The sequence below is a fragment of the Lissotriton helveticus genome, chromosome 10 (assembly GCF_964261635.1).
Source record: "Lissotriton helveticus chromosome 10, aLisHel1.1, whole genome shotgun sequence".
Lineage (NCBI taxonomy): Eukaryota > Metazoa > Chordata > Amphibia > Caudata > Salamandridae > Lissotriton > Lissotriton helveticus.
In genome coordinates this window covers 160,126,019-160,147,071 of record NC_136071.1, presented here as the reverse complement: position 1 = coordinate 160,147,071, position 21,053 = coordinate 160,126,019, and the positions used below count along the sequence as shown (strand labels likewise).

The following is a 21,053-nucleotide window of genomic DNA, read 5'->3' as shown; positions in this document are numbered from 1 at the left end:
ACCAAGGTTCTTCAAAACAGTTTTTTTTAAATGCACTTCGTGCAGAGCATGCACTTTTGCCTGTAATTCCACATATTACACATCAGCTTTCAGCAACAAAAAAATCCCTATAACTGAACATTTGACTTGCAGGTCAGACTTTGCGGTCTACAAATTGAGATGTTCCTGCAATTTGGAATACATTGGCAGCACAAAACTCCCTGTGCATCAACGTATATTACAGCATATACGAGCCATTGTAAACAGCAACAATGATTATCCTGTCGCAAGACATTTTAAAGCTGTCCACAATAACCAGTTGAAAGACCTTGAGTATACGGTTCTATGTTCAATACCAGTCCCCGGACGGGGTAGTAATCGTGAACGTCTATTGCGACAAAAAGAAGCACATCTCATTCTTTTACTTGACACCAGAGCTCCTAATGGTCTGAATCTCACGGAAGATTTACATGTCTTCCTGTAGTTTATGGTACCTCCATTGTATTCGTAAAAGGATTTTTCTACTTCATGGTTCCTTATGAGATACTTTGAGCGCATTTTTAAATCACTTTCTGAACGCATTGGTTGATTTCTATAATTTGAAGTGTTCTTTTGATATGTTGCAATTTAGAGTGTGATTAACATAGATAATATTGCTACATTAGGTTTCTTTGTTCTTCACGTTTCTCTGTTACAGCTTTTTATTAAGATTTTTTTAACATTATTATTTTTTATTGATCTAACACGCTTCAGTTTTGTTATATATATTTTTTTTTTAATTATACTTGTTTGTATTTTTAGGCCATATTTCACTACATGATTATCTACTGTCAACTGAACCTGTTGATTTCAGAAGGAAACAAACTCCCATTAGATCATGTCTAAAATTTGAGACATTAATGTTGGACTTGATGAACTTTATCACGGATTTGATCTGATATCATTATTGACTTTTTGCTCAATTACTTGTTAACCATTATAATGCATTTAAGATTATGACACTTGTCGATCATTTTCATTTCTCCATATTTTGAAATTTACAAAAATTGTGAATTGAATCATTACTTAATGATTAATATTTAGTATGTATTGAGATAACATGACACTAGTCGGTCATTTTTTTGACATCGTTGCATTGGTGGTGATGAACTATGAACACTGTTTTTTAAGAAATGAGCAAATTTTGTTGTTTTTTCATTAATTTGAGAGATTTGTTTTCTGCATTAACTTGAGACTTTTTGTAAATATGCTGAAATCAATATGGCATTCTTCCTTGATGTATTTGCAGTATGGCGCTATATACAGTCTTTCTTCTATTTCTATTAGTACACTTTTTTTCTGTGTTTGAATTGATATCACCTGTGCACTGATTATAAAATGTGGTTAATCTACGGGGCGCGTCATGTGAACAAGCTCCTTTTGGGAGTGAAACGCGTCATGGACGACACCATGTCTTTTTATTTCATCTTTGTGAAATAAATATATCTCACTGGATAATATGGTTGCTGCCTCTTCTCATCTGTTTTGATTTTGGTAAATAAGTCACGACAAGAGGTCCTTACCTGATGTTCTTTCACCTCGGATTGGTGAAACAGGCATATCTGTTATATATATATATATATATATATATATATATATATATATATATATATATATATATATATATATATATATATATAGATTAGCAAGTCGACTCGGAAATGTTTCCAAAAATACTACAGGGGACCCAAATTTTCAAAGGTGCAATTTTATTCGTGCATAGAACCCCGCACCTTAGCCATGACGCGTTTCGGGCCTCCTTGGCCCTTGATCACATGACATATATATATATAGTGTATATAAAACACAGGGGGGTTTCTAAGTTATAGCTGTCAACGCATTCCCATCTTTTAAAATTCACACGGGTTAGATAGGTTTTTTAGCACATTTTTTATATTAGAAGTTAATGCAGAAGCATTTTTTTCAAAAAAATTCAACCTGCACTGGGCACCTTTTGCCCTAAGGTTTACATATGATCTGTTTACATGATTTGTACTGTATATGCATTTGCACTTTGGCTAACAGGTTAACATTTTGAGATTGTCCACAGGAAAATTGGGATATTTATATCTGGACGGTCTTAAAAAGGCTCATTAGCTGCATAAAACAAGGTTTCTTATCAAGTATGACTTTTAGAGCTTTTAATATTTAATTACAGTACTAAAGCAGTTTTATGGTTTTAGAATTATTGGTTTATAGGTTTTTAACTATTACATTCTGGTATTTATACCTGCAGTGTTTTTAGTATTTATAAACCTGCAACCAAATTAGTTAATGACCATGAAATCTGTCTTCCATGTCTATGTTTACACCTTATGACATTTGTCACTTTAAGATAAATAGGAAATAACTAGTAAAATGTTTTTAAAAAATGGTTTAAAAGACCCTAGTCTGGTCGAAATGCGTCATGGCTGCTGAAGTCCGAGCGGATAAATAAACGTTCAAGTCTGCACTGAAATGTGGTCTATGTGCCTTCACTCGGTGAACTCATCGAGGTTAAGAAGGAGTGTTGCTGAAATATATATATATATCTATTTATATATTTACATATATATATATATATATACACACACATATATATATATATAAATATATATATATGTATACAAACACACACATATATATATATATACATATATATATATAGATATATATAGATATATGTATATATCCGAGCTTACCCGTCGCGCATTGCTGCGATCTCCGAAGAAAGGAAATTCAAGGAAAGTTGTCATGATAACATTCAATTACATTGTGTTATTTTTATTGAAACGTATTCATTTTAACAAAGAAATAGGTGGTAGTGTTTCCCTAAGCAAAGGGAAAGCGTCCGCACATAAAGCAATATTCCTCACAGTGTAATTTAATGGGACGTATAATTAAGAGCACAATGATTATTTGGGCTGTCGGAAAAAAGGGTGCTTTTGTGGCCTGGTACACACCCACCACCAAGGATGTTAATAAGGCACAAGTGCCTAAATCACATGAAAAAAAGATAACAAGCCTACTTAAGCACTCCTGTCTGTATTTAGTAAGTATATGTCATAAATACTCATATGTCCATTGGTCCATGATCACAGTTTATATGATATCCAATGTTCGTAATCAAACACCTCCAAATCCAAAGATCCAACTCAAGTATATATTCTTCCAAGCTTCTTTTATTAGGTATCAAAAATATATATAATGACTTCACAGCTCACACCGCCGACACGTGTTTCGTCTCACAGAGACTTTTTCAAGGCAACGAAAAAAAGCTCGGAGGGGAGGTTTTTGTCAACCTATCCCCTGCTTACTGTGAGGAGACATTGCTGGATGAATATTCCCATCAACACACTGTGGTCTCTGTACAACACTCGTCCGTACACCTTTTTTTCGTTGCCTTGAAAAAGTCTCTGTGAGACGAAACACGTGTCATGGACCAATAATTGATATGCCAACGAGTTTGGACTGACAATACAGACATATGAGTATTTATGACATATACTTACTAAATACAGACATGAGTGCTTAAGTAGGCTTGTTATCTTTTTTTCTTATTCATTTTAATATGGAAAACATTTCAAAGTGTTGTTTTAATTTTATTTGTTTATTCGAGTGCTTGTGGATACACGATTTTTTGTTTTTCTGTCTGGTGCGTACATTAGTATTCGAAAGATTATGAGGGCCCTGGGGGTCCGATATTTAAAAAATATTTTATGCAGGAAACCTTCGCGGGAGTGTACTCAACAACTTCCCAAAGTTTCCTGGCGATCGGATGAATGGTGTTTTAATTCTATTTATTTATTTGAGTGCTTGTGGATACACGATTTTTTGTTTTTCCGACTTGTGCGTACATTAGTATTCGAAAGATTATGAGGGCCCTGGGGGGCCGATATTTTTTAAAAAATTATGCCAGAAACCTTCGCGGGAGTGTACTCAACAACTTCCCAAAGTTTCATGGCAATCGGATGAATGGTGTAGTAATGCATATGCCAGAAACCTTCGTGGGAGTGTACTCAACAACTTCCCAAAGGTTCATGACGATCAGATGAATGGTGTAGTAAAACATATGCCAGAAACCTTCGGGGGAGTGTACTCAACAACTTCCCAAAGTTTCATGGCGATCGGATGAATGGTGTAGTAATGCATAAAGGACAAACAGACAGACAGAGAGACATACATTCGTATATATATATAACTTCGAGAAAGGTTTCGACCGAAACGCGTCAGTGTGCTGTGTATGAATAAATATCTGGATATATACCCCCGAGAGTGCTTCCTTCTTCCTGCGGGTGATTGTCGCTTTGGGAGGCAGAGCAGTACTGGTTTTGCGAGTGCACCCTCGCAACGGGAGCACCCGCCTGAGAGTGCGACGCCTTGGTGTTTTTTGAGCTTCAATATATATATATATATATATATATATATATATATAATTACCCAGTGGTGGTCACCATTGGGTGGTTATTATAGTTAGGACTACGTTTCCATCTGAAAAAACATTTTTTGTTTTCCCATTACTTTGGTGCTGTTTGACGAATTTTCATGAAACTTTCCAGTAAAATGTTCTTCTACCGCAGGTCCCAACTGTTAGGTTTGTGGGAAGGTGGGGTCCATCAAACGGTGCCTGAGAAAAAGGGAGGGGTCCTCAAAATACGTTTTTCCCATTCATTGTCCCGTAGGAAATTTAGACACAGCTACAACCCATACTGCTAAATGAGTTTATAACAATGTTGGCAGAAAGTTAGATCTTCGTCTAGAGAAGAGTGCTTTTTTGATTTGGTGTAAATCTGTTTAGCAGGTTTTTGAGCAATTAAGGCTCAAATACTTTGTATATACCACGTCGTGGATGATCTACAGGTCCAACAGATCTCATGGTGAGATCTGATTGGCTGCCACTTCAACAAGGATGTGACGGCAGCTATTTTAGGACTCGAGACCCCATCCCCTGGGCCGTAATCTATAAAAACAAGCATTAGAAATGCAATCGGGCTCGGATTTATTTGAGTTTGAGCTAATGGCATTGTAAATGGTAATGTATTTTTGCTAAGTGTTATGGAGTGTGTTAATGTGGTGTGTAGTGGAATTATGTGTGTTAGATTGTAATTGTAGCAATGGTGGCATGCTGTGTTTTTACATGAATATGTTTAAAACTAAAGTGTACCGTATTTGGAGCGCCACATTTTCACCTCGTGTTTATTCACCCCACTTATTTTAAGGGCACCAGACAGCACCGGTGCAAAGCTGCCTTATGTCCATGTTTTTTTATGCAATTAAACCCCAGTTAGAGAAACGAAGGTTCTGAAATACACGCACATACAACTCACAAGATAAGACAGGCCTCTGCCTTTCTTTGATCCGTTACAGATGCGTCCTAATGACAGTTTCCGCCCCCTGCTTGGAAACACAGGAATCCCCTTTGTTACATTATGCAGAACATCATTACTGACAAAGTACAAAATGGAAGCGCGCCGTTTGCATAGCCTGCAAGCACACTCCAACCCGATGGGAGATATGAGCGTGCACCGCCCTTGCCACTGTTTACATATTGTGGCATTGATGGCGCTGCAAGCTATGCATTCCGCGATATGGCCTCTTATCAGCTGGGGGCCTGGACCACTCCTCGACCTGGGGCGAGAGCTGCCCGGGTCATACACATGCGAGATAGGAGGACAATTACAGCTCACGACCTCTGATACAGTCTGTGCTCTTGTGTTGGGAGACAGGGCCTGCTCTCGATAACCCGTCGAGATAAGCGAGCCACCTCACCTGGGAGCGGTTCCCGCCATAAATCGCCGTCCCATCTGGACATGCCAAGCTGACTGTAGGCCCGTTTAAAAATAGCCCAGGACAGTGCAGATAAAAAACAGAACGGGATATTTTGAGAGATGTGGAAAGAAAACGATCTGCTCCGGAGAATTGTTTCAAACATCGTGTTCCAGCCCTGCGTCCTTATCTGCTCTGCCAGCAGCGTATCTAATAACGAAGTCTGGAGGCAGCGGGGCTTACAGCACGCGCTAGCCTGAGCACTCACATTACACGCTGCAGACGAACGCGCGCCCGATACATGCAATGCAGAATGGTGAACGCGCTCCCACCATCTGGATTGCATTAGAAGGGCACCCTGACAGCTCCTAATTAAAATTAATGGACTGCCGTGCGCGAAACCGCACAGAAAATGCCACAAATGGCGGACGGAAATTACATATGCCCTATCGCATCAAGGCTACTAAAAAAAGAGCACCGCGAGGACCAATCACCATTCATATTACAAAATAAAGCACTGCAAATGCACTAGCAAAGAAGAATTTTTCCAGCACGAGCCAGAAACCCGCTACAATACGGCTCGCAGCTCCTCCCCACTTCTTACGAAGTGGTGACGTCGCCGAGCCCGTAAAATGTAGAGGTGGACCATGCAGGCTACCTCCTTGAGCCTTAAAAGGCCCCATCCCCCAGGGGTGTCAATAACTTCAAAGGGAGTGAGCCACACAACCCCCCTATGTGTGTCTTTTATGGACACAGGGACCCCATCCCCAAGGGCTGGCTCAGTGACTGTGTCGTGGGGCACACCCACCCACGGGATATAGTAGTTTCCTTGCACACACAAGCGCGGGCAGTGAAATATAGATTTGCTTCGGTTTGGAAGGAGCATTTTCTAAATCTCCTGCCAAATGGGAGCAAACTTTCACATTTACTCCAAGCTGGTGGCAGATTTAAAGATGCTCCCGCTGGCTGGGAGCAGAGTTGTGCTCTGCTCCCATGCCCGTACTGATGCAGCAGGGAAACAGAACACATATTGCTACCGTCTGGAGAGAGCATGAATAAAGTAGCTACAATGAAATTAAGAGCAAAATAGCTCAGAATAAAATAAAGCACTATTAATGCTATCATAAATACAATCCATATGAGTAAAGCAAGCTTCTGTTATGTGCAACATTGACCTTATACCATACACTTCAATTCAATTAAGAATCTTTATTCGGTGATTAAAAAACACCATAAAAGCACATATATATATACATTGATAAAAAGTTATTAAACATTAATCAAGATCCTTATACAGAGTTAATACAAGTAGAAATACCGACGTACAGATCCATAATCTTAGAATAGAAAATCCAAAATCTTTCATTCCTAACCCCTAGTCATCCTTAATCGGACCGCAACCTTCATAAAATTCATAATACAACACAAGGTTAGGGGATCGGAGGCTTTTTGCAAGAAGACTAATGCATCCCTAGCATGTTCCTGTTGGGCATTTTTTAAAATATTTACAAGAAAACTGCGCCTGGGCATAGAAAAATAGGGACAAAGCAAAACAAAATGGAGGGAGTCCTGCGGAGACCTGTTGTCGCAGCCGCAGGGTCCCTTCTGCTCGATTGACGTGGTGAAACCTGCTGGTGAAGCCAACATAAAAGGAAGTAAATTCAGTCTAAAACGGCACATAAGAAATCTATCCTGTGCATTATGCACGAGGTACAGATAAGGCTCCATACCCTCCACACTCTTCACCAGATTATGAGCCCTCACAGTCTTTTTAACTCTTTCAGCCTCAGCTCTGCATTGGATTTTCCGCTCTAGGAAAATTTCCCCTACTTGTTTCTTGTGCTGGGCTGAAATTGTTGTAGGGTTCGTGAAGAGGTTTCCAAAACCTAAATCCTCAAGGGTATTTTTCACGTATTTAAGCCAGGGGATGCGCATACAATTAGTCCTATCTAAGCAGTCCAATAAAATTTCTCTGCTTAGATGCTCATCTGGATTAACCCATATTTTTAACCAGGCCACAATTGGCCTAAATTTTAACAGGTCATCCAAGTATGGCCTCCCTAGCTCCCTATGAGCTATGATTCCAGCAGTGCTGGGTGGCACCCTCAGGATAGATTTCAGATATTTGTTTTCTTCCTGTTGGATTCTAGTAGTATTCACAAAGCCCCATACTTCTGCCCCATAGATTACTTTGGAGCATGATACGGAGCAATACAAGTTCATCACCTGTTCCAGGCTCCATCTACCTAACCTCCTGCCGTATCCTGCTATTGCCCCATTAGAGGCAATCATTTTGCTACAACGTTCCGCCACCAAGGAGTTAAACTGCAAAGCGCCATCGAAGGTTACTCCAAGATAAGCGAACGTTTTGACCTCCTCTAAAATATGGGTGCCTATTGTATAAGTAAATTTAGAGGAAGGTTTTTTGCCTGCCAGGAGCACATAAGATTTACCCAGGTTGACAGATAGATCCAGGGTGCTCATGAACTTAACGAACCCATCTATCAGGATTTGTAGGCTTCGCGGTGTACGCGCGAACAAGACCGCGTCATCCGCGTAAAGCAGGACAGGGATATGCCTCGGCCCGACCCTAGGGGAATCTGCCTTTAAACCCAAAAGAAACTGCTCCAAGTTGTTGATATAAAGGGAAAACAGAAAAGGGGCAAGGATGCAACCTTGTCTGACTCCACTCTTACATGGGAAAGAGTCAGACAATCCTCCCTCCCTGTTAAATCGAACCTTGGCCGTGGTGTCGCTGTGCAATTCCCTTAATATGGTGATTAAACCACTCTCAATCCCCATGCTTGACATCAAGTCCCACAGCTTTCCTCTATTGACGTGGTCAAATGCTGCTGCCAAATCCATGAATCCCATATAAATAGGTTCATCACTGGCTAGAGTATATTTGGCAGTCAGCATGTAAAGGTTCAGGCATTGGTCACTAGTGGACCTCCCTGTCCTAAACCCGTATTGAGTGTCCGAGAAGATGTTATTCTCATCGGTCCACTCGGACAGTCTGTTAAGGATTGCCCTACCCAAAAGTTTGGCCGATACGTCAATCAGGGAAATCGGCCGATAGCACTTGGGGTCGTCCCTGTTGCCCTTTTTAAAAATTGGCACAATAATCGCCTTTGACCAAGATGGTGGCAGGTCACAAGAGATAGCAGTATTTATGACACTGGTCATCAGAGGGGCCCATAAATCTATATTGCTAAGAAACAGGTCAGGGGGAATCCCGTCCGGACCCGGAGCTTTATTTTTGGTCAGACCCTCCATCCCTGCAGTAATCTCCTTAAGAGTGAATACTACCGGGGAAACCTGACTTGGGGTTACCGGTGGCTCTACAGGGATACCGGGCTCATGGTTATATAAACCCTTAAAGTGTGTGACCCACTGCTCCGGGAGGATGTTAGCCCCTATATCCGGGGAATCATTTTCTTGAAAAGTCGGTCTATTAATGATTCTCCAAAAGCCCGCAAGATCCTTTCTTTCCCCTGCCTCTCTTAAATCTGCCCATGCTTCTGCCTGCAGGGCAAGTTTCCTCCTTTTGGTCTCTTTTTTATATTTTTCTCTGCACACCCTAATTTTTGGAGGGTCCCTTGGTTTTAGCTTAAGGCAGCATTTCAACTCCCTTAGTGCCTTAGAGCAGTCTTTATCAAACCACCGGGGATTAACCAGGTTACGTGTGGGCGCACTGGTCTTAAGTAGGCCGTCGATCAGGTTAGCAATCTGGTCAAATGCTTCCAGTAACCTTGATCCCTGGACTTCTAAGTCTAGACAGTCGTTAATGGCCAGTAGGCCCTTGTCACCCAAGGTTTTAAAAAACTTTACCCCGTCTATTTTGGACCATACAACCCCCCTATGTGTGTCTTTTATGGACACAGGGACCCCATCCCCAAGGGCTGGCTCAGTGACTGTGTCGTAGGGCACACCCACCCACGGGATATAGTAGTTTCCTTGCACACACAAGCGCGGGCAGTGAAATATAGATTTGCTTCAGTTTGGAAGGAGCATTTTCTAAATCTCCTGCCAAATGGGAGCAAACTTTCACATTTACTCCAAGCTGGTGGCAGATTTAAAGATGCTCCCGCTGGCTGGGAGCAGAGTTGTGCTCTGCTCCCATGCCCGTACTGATGCAGCAGGGAAACAGAACACATATTGCTACCGTCTGGAGAGAGCATGAATAAAGTAGCTACAATGAAATTAAGAGCAAAATAGCTCAGAATAAAATAAAGCACTATTAATGCTATCATAAATACAATCCATATGAGTAAAGCAAGCTTCTGTTATGTGCAACATTGACCTTATACCATACACTTCATGGGTAGCAGGGTTCATGTTGACTAACAACCATAGATAAAAGGACAACCTCGACTGCACACTGTGTTCAATCTGTATGAACTGTTCAGAGTAAACCAAGGGCCTCTTTAATGTGGGTTTAGCCTAGGGCAGTGCAGCGGGTCACCATGCTGTGCTGCCCTACGCCAAAGTAAAAGGGCAGGAATGCACTGAATTAATCCAATATGGTGCATTCCTGTACTTTCCCTCTGCCCTGACGACGTTTGGACAGCCTAGTGCAAACGCAGGCAGCCTTGCATCCTGGTGCAAGGATGCCTGTGTTGTCGGCAGGACTGTTTAAGTGCAGGAAGGGGCATCATCCTGCTCAGAAATAATACAAAGAGGCATGTTCCTCTTTTTATGTGTGCAGCAAAATGCAACACACATAAAAAGAGGAATAAACAAGGAAAAATAAAGTTATTTCTCCTCATTACCCCTCATCTCAGGAGGCATAAGGACTTGGCGCTACCCCGGGTTTACATGGTCTTGTAAATCTGAGGAAGCTTCAAATTCCATTGGTGTTGCATGGGAACACCTTCTGCAACGCCCATGGAATGCCTATGTAGCACAGAGTAAGGCAACACTGCGATTTGTGCTGCCTTGCCTTACTCCATATCTATGAGGTGATTCAAAGCTTTATAGATATGATTTCAAGGTTTGCCCCACCGGAGAGTTACAAAAAGTGACACTAGGGTGGTGCAATGGCCTCAAAAATATGCCCCCAAGTTCCTCCAGATACTTAAGCCCTGTTACATAACTAATCTTCTACTATGGACTGTCTTTACCGGTATCAAACCCCTCACCGTCACCGAACCTACAGTAAGAAATGAAGTGGCAATCAGTAGAAAAGTGGGGACTGTAAACAGTCTTTGCACTATGGAGACAGTTTACTCAGTCTCAGTTTACAAAACTTAAAAGTATCTACTAAGAACAATGTACACTCTATACAAAACGTGTCCAAAGAGAGACTTTTCACTTAAAATAACCAAGGTCTGAAGGTGCTAAAGATCATACTACCTGCAGCTTTCATTCTGTGATGAAACTTTTACAGATAGCCCATCTTCTAAAACAAAACAAGCACATGTACATAGGTTAGGACCTGGTGAACACAGTCTTCTATGTTAAGTAGAAATTGTCATGTGGATATGATTCTGTCTAATAATTCAAGGCTGCTTCCAATGCTTAGTATCTAGAATGTATATTCTTTTCCATAAAGAAATTTTTTCTGCAGTACCAAAAGAATGTTTGGAACATAATGAACACAAGCTCTCAACTGTCACCTGCACACATAGTTACTCTTGAACACAAAGGTTTATAGCATCTTCAGTATTTCCACATGTCTAAGATGTATTAGGAGCGGATGCATTTTGTAAACACTTACAACACCAGCCGTACAAAATAAGGTGGAGAGGTAATATGTAGCTACACACAACTAAATAAATTATAAAACAAACTAACACACTCAATAGATGATGTCATTAGTGATGTCATCAATTATGTCATTTGAGATGTCATCAGTGATGTTATAATTGATGGCATAGAACATGACATGAGGGATGTTATGTGTGAAATCCTAAGCACTGCACTGCATGTTATGGGTAGCTCAGCTATAGTTAGGAATACTTTATTTATTCTTCCCATGCAAACCAAACCTAAACTAAACTACATAGGTTACAAATTCTAAAGAGATATATATATATATATATATATATATATATATATATATATATATATATATATATATATATATATATATATATATATATATATATATATATACATATATATAACTTTTCATGGTGCGAAAATGTTGTTGGGAATAGTATATCTGTACTTCCTCAATATACACTTACCTTTCAATATTTTGTCCCTTAAGATGCTATCTGCTGAACCCCACCACCCCTGCACCCACAAGGGTGATGTTCTGTCAAAGAGATTAACATTAGGTGGTAAAAATGGTGGTAAAACAGACGGCCCAGTTTGCCCTTTGATTTACCACCTTTTGTCATTTTTTGCATCTTCTCCAGTGCCGTATTGGCCCTGCCGAACATGGAGGCCTGGCACACTGTTGGCAAGCAAGCTAGATGCCTCTCAGGATCTTTGTGGTCTATATTGACTCAGCCTCCCGTGCTATTGGTCAGTTCTCACCACTGAGGTCAGCATCCCTCCATCAGTGTTTAATTTGAGCCAGTGGTTTCTGGTGCTTAGCACCAGCACTTAGCGGTCAACACCAGCACTTTTGACATTCTACCACATGGTGCCACTGTCTAATTAAAAAATGAGTGAGCTCAACAACCTTTGTTTATTTATTCAATATACATTAAAAATACCTGCTGCCGACACCATTCTTATAGTGTTGAGCACCTGGAATAGTGTGAATTTTCACACTTTTAGTAGTGCTGGTTAGCAGTTGTGTTGATATTGTCATTGGCAGCACTGGCAGGGGCAATGGATAGTGCAAGCTGCAGTGGCCTCCTAATGATGGCCCCAGCGCTTATGTTTTTTACAATTAAGCACTACCCTCCATCCTACCCCAACACCCATGTATGACCTTCAAACTTTGTATGCTTGCCTTGCAAGTACCACTGATACTTTTGTTGCCCTTGTATTGTTGTTTCTTTCCTTATTCCAATGTTTGTGACAATGGTAGCATATCCGAAAATGACAAATGATGAAGTAATACTGTCACAAAAGGTTCCTCATTGTGCTACATAATTTTACTGTCTTGCCACATAATTTAGGAAACCCATCCACATCATTTGCTTTTCTGCTGCTGCATAATTCCCGTGGCCCTGCATACCAGGCAATGGCAGAAGGGCTGGTCTGACAGCCAGTGTGTGGCCAGTTTTTTTTTATCTGTTTGTGGGCTGTTCGGTCGGTTTTTACTATTTCTTTCTGCCACAAACTTTGTCCGCAGGAAGCACAAATATATATTGACTCTCATACAAATATAGAGAGACTCTCATAAAATGCAAAACACCTGTTCAACTTTTCTTTACAAGTTCAAGACGGCTCCGATTTGCAAACGGGAGGCACTTTTTTTTAGCTATTTGATGCACTAACGAGGGCCTGGGCCACTTTTATTTAGGTGCGGGGCCTATTTTATGTCCGCCCCTAGTTCTCATGTAAATAAACAAAAAAAATGGTTCTCAGATAAATCGCTCTAGTGCCATTGGTGCAAATTCAGGCTTTGCAATAACCCAGAAACAAACAAACAAATAAAAGTTTCTCAATAAAGCACTGGCCCCTCGCCGATGGTCTACGGTATGTTTCACCCTGACCAGAATGGATTGGTGACTGCAGTCCATGTCAAGGACACGTGTCGCGTCTCCCGCCATCGGCAGGACTCCGTCGCAATACCGAAACCAGCGACATTTCTCACGTAACATCTGGCAGCAGAGAGATATCTCCGCCTGGCACCAATCCCAGAATATTATTGTCTGCCGGTTCGCAGCCAAAAAGTCGGGAGGGGCAAAGTCACGGCGTGTGATCTGCAAGTGGGAAGAGAGAGAAGCAGGAACTTGGAAGCAGCGAGCGCGAGCTTTCCAGATGCACAGACCCCCCGTTTGCTGTTTGTGTGATGCGGCACACGAACATTTATCCCCACCAGGTAAGAACTTTGATGTGCTCGCTCAAACCCGTGGCACATAAAAAAACTTCGAGAAGTGCTGTTTTGTGTAGAAATCTTTAAACCGAAGTTGGGCTTCACTTCCTGCGGCCAGAAGAGACACTTGCACCGCAAATAAACAACGTTTGGGCACTGCCATTTGGAATAGAAGGCCCACACTTGTTTTCACAAGTAGCGCTAAAATCGGAGGTTTGCATGCTTGTAAGCACCTTTTATAGGTCGAGGCTGGCCAGCGCATGCACTGCTGCTGGGAGGCATGCTGTATTGAGGTATGGAACCAAAGCTCCGCCCATTTCCCCGCCCCCCTTTTCAATTGGCTCCTGTTACAGTCCTTTCAACATCGTTGCTTTTCATTCCTGAATAGGCTTACTGGTCCCTACTTGCTACTGCCTTGTCTGCATTTGTAACCTCCCATAAAGTTTAAAGTTTTGTTTTTATTGCACAATTATTTAAAATCATTGCAATATGCAAGAATAAAAAAAACGGTAGTATAGGCATTCGAGACTGTTAAAAACTAGGACTAAAACAGTAAATGGGTAGGAAGGAAAGGTAAAAAGACAAGGAAAGTCAAAAATCAATTACTTCCAAGGAATTAAATTCAGGCATTGCACGGAGGGAAAAGTCATGGAATTAATTTCAGAAATAAATTTGACAAAGCGGGTCGCCATTTGAGGCGAATCCCCCCTCATGCATTCCTCGAGTGCTTCTTGGCATGTTCTAATACCTAGAAGGAGCCAAATTGGTCTCAGCCAGAATATTCTTTGTGGCCGCAATTGATGACAAATGCAAAAAATGTGAATTAAGTTTTCCTCTCCCCGTTTGCAAAACCGACATTGGGAGGAGGCTCCTATCTTATATCCTTGCCCAAACTTATATGCTTTCAGCGGAATTAGGCCAAATCGGAATCTCATTAGCTGGTGTTTAATATACGGTTTCATTGCTGATGCAAGATAAGATGGAAGAGTTTTCGAAGCGTATAATTTGGCGGCCCAGGTGCCATGAGAGAGCTTGAGTACCAGTTGTGTGTCCGATTGGTTTGAAAGGATTTTAGCTTGCTTGATTAAGAGATTTCCTTTCGTTTCTTTGGGCAGAGAAGAAGACCATATGTCCCCCGCTTCGAGCGATTTGAGACAGAACGTTAAATATTTATTCCATGATGTGGAGGGGTTTTTGAGGACCAGCCATATACAGCTCTTTAGCGTATGAGAATTTGCTTGTTTCGCTTTTAAGCAATATATAATGAATCTTGCAGCCATGATCCAACGCATGGAGGATAGAGAAAATTCTTTCCGTATTTGGGCATGGGAAGTCGAGTTTGGCAATCGAAAGACCCGGCGGTAACATGATGATTGCGCTCTATCAAGCCAGTTGTTCAGTTTGTCCTTGAAGATGATTGCTCCAAAGGTAATTGTGGGCAAAAAATTTGCATTAATCAATTTTATTAATGGAACCAAATCCTGAGAATGTAGGGCATTCTTTGTTCTCAAAAAGACCCCCTCTAGACGGCGAGCCACTGTCAGCGTCTCAGATATATGCACCGAGCATCTACCTTTGTGGTCAATCCAGACACCTAAATATTTGTATGTAGGGACAGTCTCCAATTGCTTCCCCTCTATGAACCACAAGAGCTTTTTTGTGTTCGTAGGTGATACTGCCATCGCCTTGGTTTTGCCTACGTTTATCTCGAGCATATTATTTTTACAATACTGGGCGAGAGAGTTGAACAGCCTTTGGAGGCCCACCTGGGTTTGGTCTAACAGAATCGTGTCGTCCGCATACTGCAAAATTTGAATTTTGCTTTGGCCAATTCCTGGGGGGAAGGCTCTTGATCCAGTTAACCATTCGGGGAGGTCAGCGAGGTACAGATTAAAAAGTAGTGGTGCAAGGGTGCACCCTTGTTTAAGGCCTCTATTTGTATAAATTTTGTTAGAGGTGGTCCATTTTGATGTTACTCTGACCTTGACCCATGTGTCCGTGTGAAGGGCTATTAGCGCATTTAATAGTGCCCGCGGAATTCCCCATCTTGACAGTTTTTCCCATAATTTGGGACGGCTAACGGTGTCGAATGCTTTGCGGAAGTCAATGAATCCCATGTACAGGGATTTGCCTTTTGCAGCTATGGTAGTCTCCATCAAATGGACTATCGAAATCAAATTGTCTTCGATGTGGCAGCCTTTTCGGAAGCCAGTTTGACTAAAGGGGATTAGATTCTTCGATTCCACCCATTTTGTAAGTTCTTTCAACAATATACTTGCATAGGCTTTCCCGTCCACATCGAGTAGAGCTATCATCCGATAGTTATCGGGGTCAGAGCGCGAACCTTTTTTATGGAAAGGTAATAAAAGTGATCCTTGCCACGTATGCGGGATGGTACGTCCCAGTATAGCATCTTCGAATAGTGGAGTCAACAGCAAAGCCCATTTTTGTGCAGCAGCTTTAAAAACCTGTGTTGGGATTCCATTAGGGCCTGGGGCACCACCAGAGCGCATTTTCCTTATTACCGCAGCTATTTCCTCAGTTGCTATCTTAATAGGACATAGCGTGTCTTCCTCCTCGACTTGCAGGTCTAGTGTTGGTTGGACGCCTCTACTACCAGTTGGTACGCCCAATGTTGTTTTCAGCTCTTTGACATACTTCTCCCAGTCAGCGGGGGAGATATTAGTTGCAGTCGGAGGTTTGGCAGCTTTGGATGCCTCATTCACCCAATTCCAAAACTTCATTTGATCCTTGGTTTTGATTATCTCGAAGGCTGCCGCCCAGTGACGCTCTTCTTCCTGTCTTTGTAAGGCGAATCTGGCCTTCCTATAGACTTTTCTAGCTGCTGATATATCATTCTTCAGAGATTTGTGTTGGCTTTCGCTGTACGTGTGGGCTCGTTGCAACTTATTTAGTTTACTCTTTGAGAGAGTTACAGCTTGTTTTTGCTCCAGCAAGACAGTCGAAGCCGGAAGCACCTGCGGACGGCTACTCGTTGTTTTTAATGCCAACTGATCTCTGAATTTACTCAGTCTTGTTTCCCAGGAGGGACCTGCGAAATACTCAGCCCCATCTTGGCAATGTTCGGAAAGAAGATTATCAATCTCTGTTTCAAGTACTTCACAGTTCTCCTCGGACCATCTCAGTTTTTTTACCTTCTGGAGGTTTAATTCCCGTCCAATCAGGGGAATTATTGGGCGATATTGAGGGCAAAGGGCGATGTTACATACTAGGATGGCATGATCGCTGTCTGCAGATGGCATTACCGAGAACTGGCGCACCAGTTGGAAGGCGGAAAGAGATATCCAGATGTAATCTAAAGTAGCCATGCGGAAGGGGGATATATGAGTATAGGCTGCAGGATTATCAGTGGGAAATCTTCCATTAGGAGCACGCAGACCAGATTGATTTAGTTTTGTTGCAAGTCTCATTCCGCTAACTTCCTTCCGTTGGTATTGAGACTTTGTCTCCGGTATTGCCCACTCTTCATTTCCTTGTACTATTTGGGAGGATTCACTTGGGTCCGGGACCATTAGATTACAGTTGAAGTCTCCCATTAGCAACCACAAATCGTTTGGGAATAGAGCTTCCAGATCCTCTATTATAGGAATCAAAGTATTTAAAGTTGCCTCCCGGCAAGTTTTTACAGGGTGTAGATAGATGCAACCGAGTATAATTTTTTGCCTTATTATCCCCTTATCGTATCTCTTGATCTCGATACTGAGAAAAATATAATCGCCCTTCCCATTGTAGAGTGTCACTAATTTTGCATCCAGTGAGTTCTTTACGGCGATCAACATGCCCCCGGATGCATGGCCGCCTACTACAGAGGGAATAGCAAGGGATTCAACTGTAGTGAAATCTTCCCAGGTGGTATTCTCCATTGCCCAAGTCTCTTGGATCGCAAGGATGTCGTTTAACTCCTGGTGGTCCTTAATTGTGCGACACATTTTCTCTTTGGTTAGGCCCCTAATGTTCCACGAGCAAATATTTAAGCATCGAGCTTTGTCAGACTTTGGTTTACCTTCTGACTGACTTGCCTGTGTACTACCCTAAGGCCTTGGAAAGCCAGGACCAATCATGAGATTTATTTAATTTAAATATGCACTTGCGTGGACCGCCTGCAGCTGTGGTGATTACTTGAAGTGGAGTGTCCATCCAGGGTGCTGCTTTTAATTCCTGTCTTGGGCCCCGTAGCGTCGGCTGTTTTTGCTGTCTTCTCTCTTCCACATTTGAATCAGAACCCGTATTGTTGGGCAGCGGGGTTTCAAGTTTTTTTTTTAAGAAGGTCGGGTAGTTAAGGGACGTATAGGAACTTACTCGAATACCCCATTCACTCAGTTGTTTTGAGTTTTTAGCTAATATTGCTGCTGGCTCTGGATTGGTAAAAATTACCAAAGTTGACTCATTTTTTTGGCCCCAGGCTGGGTCAAGAAAAGCCACTGTTTCAATGTCTGCTGTGTTGATGTTTTCTAAGCCTGGCAAATTCTGGCAGAGTTTTAGAACATTTCCCCTATTGAGGATGTACCATTGACCCTGTGATTCATATTCTGGATAGAGTAGTACTTTTTTATTCTGTCGCTGTAAAAGGCTAGGTTCCTGAGTATTAGTAATAGCTTTATGCAGTTGTGGCCAATTGGGGGCACCAATAGGGGGATCTGTTTGGGGCTTTTCCCTGACATGATGTTCTAGGTGTTCTGAGACAGTATGCTTTAAAGTCAAGGAGTGGGTGCTTAATAACTGAGCGCTTGTAGCAGATTCTTGAGGGGAAGGTATTTTATTGTTAGGTCCGACCTCCTCTTGTGCGGCCCCGTTGTTGGTTTGACTTTCGTCTTCTCTTAATGTTGGTGTTTCTGTGTTAGAGACTCTTTTTATTTGCCCCAGGCCTTCAACAGTAGGCATGTCTATTCTGTTTGTAGCAATTGAAGAATTTTTAGAAGCAGGTTTAATGGACTTTTCACTTTGAGTCGGATGGTTGCAACAAGGCGTTTTCATATTGCTATTACGTTTAGGTGCTTTTTCCTCCTTTAGGTCTATTGTTTTCTGTGTAGGATATTGAATTGGTTTTGATTTTTCAGCAATGCCTTTGTGGGGGTCCGTTGATTCAACTAGCTCCTCCACCTGGCTTGACGAGATTTTCCTCCCCTTTGTTCCGAGCCATTGTATTAGTGCAGTGTTCTTTTTATTAGCTTTATTTAGTTTCTTCAGTTTTTTCTTATTTTTTCTCGACATCATTGTTCTTTCCTTCAGGACTTGCTTGGGCTCACTTAAAAGCATAGAAGAGCTTATTGTGGCAAGAGCTTGATCAGGAGAGAGACTTATTGCGATGTTTGATTGTTGCTGATCCTGTTTTGGGCTGTTGTTATTATTACTGGGGCTAGCTAGGATGTTAAGAGTTGATCTAGATTTCAGTGGTGTTTCATGGATTTGGGGATTGGAAACAAAGCTAGTTTTCTGCTGGATTGAAGTGCACGCTTTCTGCGGTTTTGTTTGTGGTCTTGTCCTTTAGTCTTCAAGTAGCTCGGACATTATTTCAGGCAGAGTCTCGAGTTTTTTTTTGTTTAAGTGTGGGGTGATGTTTGCTAGCAGTTCCTGGTTTAGGTGTGCTGCTGAGGTATGATTTTCACCCACATTATTTTGGACCCTTCGGATCAGTGAGTTTAATTGTTAAAGTTTTTTGTCAATGCCCACTATAGAATCTGCTAGGATTTGGAGAATAGCTATCTGCGTCTCAAGTTTATCGGCATGCATATGGGCGGCAGTAGCCATAGAATTCAGGGCCTGGTTGGTGGCTACAAGCAGCATTTCAGTTTTAGATGTTCATGGGCTTGCTTGAGGAGACCTTTGTATAGTATTTGCTGACTGGAAATTTCTTCAATTTTTCTTAGGATCGTAGTTGAAACTCTCGTCTTTATCTTTGTTTACAGTTTTGCTGTTGGTAGAGTTTGCAGACAGAACCTTGGGCAATGCCTCAAATGAGTCAATATTGCTAAAGGGCATGAAATGGGGGGCTCCATTTGGGATTGGGGTAGATGTATGAGATAGGAAGAGAGGACTACATTTTTGTGAGTAGTCATTTGGAACGCCCTCTGTCATGTTTATCATTTTTTCATGTGGTTGCACTTCTTGCTGAGATAGTATTTTTGATGATTAATTTAAGGAGCAAGACGATGAAATCCAGATTATTGAGTCGGCTGGATCAGATGAGGAGGGCGCCGCTGTTTTATCATTGACTTTCTCTTTTCCGTGCTGGGCCGATGTAGTTTCTTTCTCGGGGTCATTTGCAATGGCGAGACTATTAGCATGCGATGTAACAAAGACAACAGACGATGACGTGGGTAATGGCGCAGGCGATAGCGCAAGTGGTAATTTAGTTATACTTGACTGCATCCAATGTTCGTCTGGAATAAGGGGGGGAATGGGTAATAGCGGGTGAGAAAGGGGGAGGCTGTCCTGTACATTCCTTAGTTTGGTGTCGGGGACCAAGGCAGTGGCTTGACGATGAACAGTTATTTCTGGATACAGAGACGGGAGGTTAAAAGGATCAGATGAATTTATAAGTTGCTGCTGTATTTTCATGGTCTATTGCATGCTAATTTGGGTGTTGCGCTATTTCCTTGGCCGATCTTGTAAAAATGGTCACGAATATCAGTTATTCCGCTAATTTTCCCTTTTGGTGTGTGCAGAAGGCGGGCCGATAGCGCCATTTGTGCAAAGCCTCTGCTGGGACTGTTTTTGACCTTTTTATCCTCAGGTATTCCCATTGAAGTGCTCGGAAAAATTTCTGAAGCCTCTTCCATTTGTTCCGCTTGCTTTGGGCAGAATCGAGAAGGAGATTGGCGATTGCAGCCTGTCGCCTGAGGATATAGCAGTTTTGATTTCTGGCGCTTGGCAGACTTGTGAGGGCGATGTGTTGGTTGCAGTAGAAGGCACTCCTAGTGCGCATTTTAGTCGGTACGTGGTTGGATTATGTATATTCTACTGCCTTTAATACTGCCTTTATTAGAGTCGGCTGAAGAGTACCTAAAGCTGATGTGAGAGTGAGCGGATCACACAGGGGGAGGCCTCCGGCGGAATCAGACCTAGTCGGAACAGCCTGGCCTCCCACCCCCGGGCTCTTACTTTACAGCTGCCTCCAACGGCAGCTGAGCTTACTATCTCTCACCAGTGCACCAGTGCCCCCAGGGAGACTTTTACCGGTATGGAGCTGTCAATGCGGCTGGCTGTCGCAAGTCACGAGTCGCAGATGCAGATGCAATTCGCCAGTACAAGTTTAAGTTTAGGTGCGCGAAGAAGTGCCAATCTATCGGGGTTCTTCGACTCTTGGCTTGCGTGCTCTATCGCCCTA

General features: G+C 42.1%; 1 protein-coding gene across 4 annotated transcripts in view; it reads left to right on the top strand.

Moving 5' to 3' along the window:
- Positions 1 to 21,053, top strand: part of CARD11 (caspase recruitment domain family member 11) — a 1,114,500-nt gene that overhangs the window by 478,495 nt on the left and 614,952 nt on the right. The window contains exon 1 of one of the 4 annotated variants that reach the window (XM_078664997.1): positions 13,452 to 13,711. The exons of the other annotated variants lie outside the window; for them this stretch is intronic. The gene's annotated coding sequence lies outside the window, so the exon portion shown is untranslated. Of the gene's footprint in view, positions 1 to 13,451; positions 13,712 to 21,053 lie in introns of those variants that run through there. 4 annotated transcript variants of the gene reach the window in all.